The 4247-nt window shown below is 35.9% G+C and overlaps 1 protein-coding gene across 1 annotated transcript in view; it reads right to left on the reverse strand.

The window, feature by feature from the left end:
- Positions 1 to 1673, reverse strand: part of LOC106784721 — a 77804-nt gene extending 76131 nt beyond the window's left edge. Inside the window, exon 1 of the mRNA XM_014744553.1 lies at positions 411 to 1673. The gene's annotated coding sequence lies outside the window, so the exon portion shown is untranslated. The remainder of the gene's footprint in view (positions 1 to 410) is intronic.
- Positions 1674 to 4247: the final 2574 nt, after the last annotated feature.

Below are 4247 nucleotides of genomic sequence, written 5' to 3' on the forward strand. Positions count from 1 at the left end.
TATATATATATATATACATATGTATATCTGGAATCAAGGTATTTCATCGGTCAATTCTCTGTTCTCAACCATTTCTGTTAGGTGTATGAAATGAAATCGAATTTAACTTTGTAGCCGTTGATCCCGTAACTGTGTCCGGTTATGAATTCTATTACTATCGATTTTAAACGGGACTTTTAATAAAGATTCGTTCGGCCTAACGAATCGATCGATCAAAACGTAATAAGTGTCGAGAATTAAAATTCATTAACGTTTACCGCAAAGGAATCTTTATTAAGCGAATCATCGATAGATGTGTAAATCAATCAGCAACACTCCGAATGGAAAAATGATGCATTTTAATTTAATAGATTTAAATGGAGAATATTAATTAACGTAGATTATTAGAACTATATAAGAAGTTTACTTACATGTCCAATGATCGGCCACGTTGAACGCCTCGCTTATGTACCAACCCACGCTTTTACCACCAATCAGATAACAGCAAGAAATTCTTCACAAATACAAATATTGTCATAAAAATAAATAGTTTATCAAAATAGTTAGCATTCGCTTGACAACGGGATGCAAGTCGATCGTTCCTAAGCGAACTAATGGCAAGTCGAGTTTTTCTCACACAGTCCACTTTAGTAGTAATAGTATTAGTAGTAGTAATACTAGGTCGTCCACTGAATTTTTGGGATCGAAATCCACTGATCCCTACGAACAATATCACAACAAACTACAGTTAGATATTCACTGACTCTTCATTCTCGATCCATTTGAAAAATTTAACAATTCTCTTTATTTAGACAATTTTCACTAACGCGATGATTAAGTATTGGCACTGATAAATGGTTTTTCTAACCGCACACGACCCGAACGATTCAAGTTTATTATTTGAGAGATAACATGGAACTAGGAGACGGTAGAAAGGGAAGTAAGAATAAGAGAAAAGAAGATAGGTAGCATGTAGGAAAACGGAGAGACAGAGAAGCAAGCAGGAGGCAGGCAGGCAAGCAGGCAGGCAGGCAGGCAGGCAGGAAGGAAGGAAGGAAGGAAAGTTCGGGGAGAGAAGGGTAGTCTAAAGCGAGGAGTCGGCTAGAAGAGGGGTGGTCGAGCGAAAGGGGAGAATGCTTTGGGGGGGAGGGTGGTTCAAGGGGTGGCTCGCGAGCTGGATGTTGAGATATATCTCAACGTGTATTCGTTGCTTTGATCCTTTGTCTATGTATTCCTCTATTTAACTGTGTCTCTATGTATACATACATACAACTTGTTCTTTTTTCCTATTTTTCTCTTTCTTTCTATCTTTCCCTCTTTCAACCACTACTTCTGTCTTTCTTCTTCTCTGTCTCTCTCTTTCTCTCTCTATCTCTGATCTTGTTTCTATCACATAGGTCTCCTTAAATCGAAGAGGAACAATTCGAACGTCAACTCGAACTATAGCAAATGCGTATCGAGTGGCGTGGCAGGTGTACACGGCTCACTTCTGACGCCACTACAGCTGCCGATGGTACTGGCTCTCTTTCTGGATCCGGCTCTACCACTGGTAACTGGTACTGGCACTGCCTCTCTGCTCTGTTCTGCTCTTGCTCTTGCTCTTACTCTTGCTCTTGCTCCACTCCGCTATGCCTGCGCAGCACCCGACCCGGCCAAACCCAGACCCGGCGTGTAGGTACCGCGGGCTCGCACTCGAGCTCCAGCTACCCTAGCTGCTTCATCCCCACCAATCCTTATTCACTCTCTCTCTCTCTCTCTCTCTCTCTCTCTCTCTCTCTTTCTCTCTTTCTCATTCTCACCCTCTCCCTCTCCCTCTGCTCAGGCGACGCGCAGTGCCGAACCCACCACTATTCGCACCCCTTCTCACCTATCCCCCCACCACTTTCCATTTCTATCTCCTTTATATAATATATACGTATATCTCTCTTTCTCTCTATTTTTTCTTTCTTTCTTTCTTTCTATCTTTCTATCTTCCTCTCTCGTCTTATTTCTTATTTGATTTTATTACCTTACACCACGTCATGTCTTTTGTATCTTTCTCCTTCATTGGAATTTTCTTTTCTTCGTTTTTCTCTTTTTTGGTTTATCTCTTTTTTTTTCCTTTTTTTCTTTGCCTTCCACTCTCTCTCTCTCTCTCTCTCTCTCTCTCTCTCTCTCTCTCTCTCCCTCTCTCTTTCTTTCTTTCTATATATCTCTATCTTTTGTTGCTTTTTTTTGTCTTTCCACGTAACCCCACAGAATTTGTTCTATCTATTAGTCTTGTTTCTTTCATTTTTTTTTTCCTCTCATTCTCCGAGTGTTTAATTTTCATCGTAAATAGCTTTCATTGTTAATACAACTTGTTCACTCATCCCTCCCGATCATTTATATTCGATATTCCCTCTATTATTCTTGTGCTACATTTCTACGATTGTACCAGGTACATACATTTTCGAATATTTTAATCGTTTCTTAATTATTTATATCCGTGTTTAGTAGCTTTTGTGAAATTACTACTATACGTTTATAATCGTTAATTGGTAAACTACTTCATCAACTTTTAAGATTTTCTTCTTCCTTTTCTTTTTCTTTTCTTTTCTTTTCTTTTCTTTTCTTTTTTTTTTTTGCAAAGAGTAATCCTCTTTCAGAACGATAAATTCGAATTTCCATCTTTATTTCTTTTTCTTTCAGTCTTTCTTTTTTTCTTTCTTTCTTTCCTTTTCTCTTTCTCTTTCTATTTCAACTGCACCACTCTTCTCGTCCACTCGAAAGGGCGAGTCTCTTCGACGTTTCCTTCGAACCTACCCAAAGAATTTCGCTTATTCGCGAAAGTCCTTCCTCGATCTTTACTCTTTCCCACCAAACTCCTGACCGTTCGAACTTTGCTAACTCACGATTCTTGTTCTCTCTCTCTCTCTCTCTCCCTCTCTCTCTCTCTCTTTCTTTCTTTCTATCGTTCTCTCTCGACCTTTCATTCTCTCTCATTCTCTCATCGATGCTAAAGGATTTTGGCAGAGCTCTCTCATGGTTCTTGTTTCTTTTACTTTTCTTTACGTTTTTTTTTCTTCTTCTTTTTTCATACAAACCAACGACGGATGGTCGTTCGAGGGTCGATCGGATCCTTAAAGCGAGTATTACCGAGTGATTAATCGTAGTCTCTATTTCAAGATGGTAACCGCTTCTGTCTAAGACACTTCCGAAAATATTAATTCGATTCCTGTCTAAAATTATTCGATGATAACGGGACAATTATTATTGCACGTTAGTTTTTTTACTTCTTTTTCTTTGTTTTTTTTTTTGTTAATTATCATTTACCTTTAGAGACAATATTTTATCGAAGTTTAGAATTTTCTTTATCTAATCGAACGAATTCGGTCATCTTTATAAAACGAAAACCAAAAAGAAACGCAAAATTTTCCTTCATGATAATCAAAGTCATATTAATATTAATTAAAAAACAATCGATATATTATTATTTATCAAAATTATTATCAACGTTAACATATAAATAAGGGTGTAGCATTTTAAACCGATCCACTTAAATATCTTCGAAAATGTTGATGATAGAAAAAAAAATGTATTTAACAAAAGTTAAATGGTTTAAGGGAACACATTATCTGATATTATTAATTTTTTTCAGACTGAAAAAACCTTTTCTACGAATAGGTAAATACTAGTACGCGTACATAGTAACAATACGATTAATCAATATTAAAATTAAAATATCTTGCAAACAAATTATATGAACTTGTATAACTATAAAACTTATTTTTCACCATAAATTGTTTGTTACTTATATGTAGGAAATAAAAACCTGCATGAACATACATGGTGCATTAAGAAATATATAATTAAATTTAAAAATCATTTGAAAAATCAAAGTTGACCTATATAAAAAAAAATAACTAATAATATCAGATAATATGCCCCCTTAAACTAGTTAACTTTTATCTTAGACATTTTTTCTATTATCGACAGGTTCAAAAATAATTCGATGAATCGATTTAAATGAGATATTTTTGCATATATACCAAATTATGGTAATTATATATCACGTTTGTCAGCCAACGTCGTAGAACCCTGTTTTAGCGTTAAAACAATAAATCTACGATTTTTATCGTATTACGTTTACGAAAGGACACTAAACTCGAACATATATGACTGTGATCTTCGATGAAAACGTTTTTTGTATCAACGTCCAAGATCTCCTCTTCGTACGAACAACCAACCGAGTTGACTCATGGCGACATTATTCTTTTTCTACATTGAACGACAATTACTTTCCCGTC

The sequence above is a fragment of the Polistes canadensis genome, unplaced genomic scaffold, assembly GCF_001313835.1.
Source record: "Polistes canadensis isolate GaletaPanama2010 unplaced genomic scaffold, ASM131383v1 scaffold_39, whole genome shotgun sequence".
NCBI lineage: Eukaryota > Metazoa > Arthropoda > Insecta > Hymenoptera > Vespidae > Polistes > Polistes canadensis.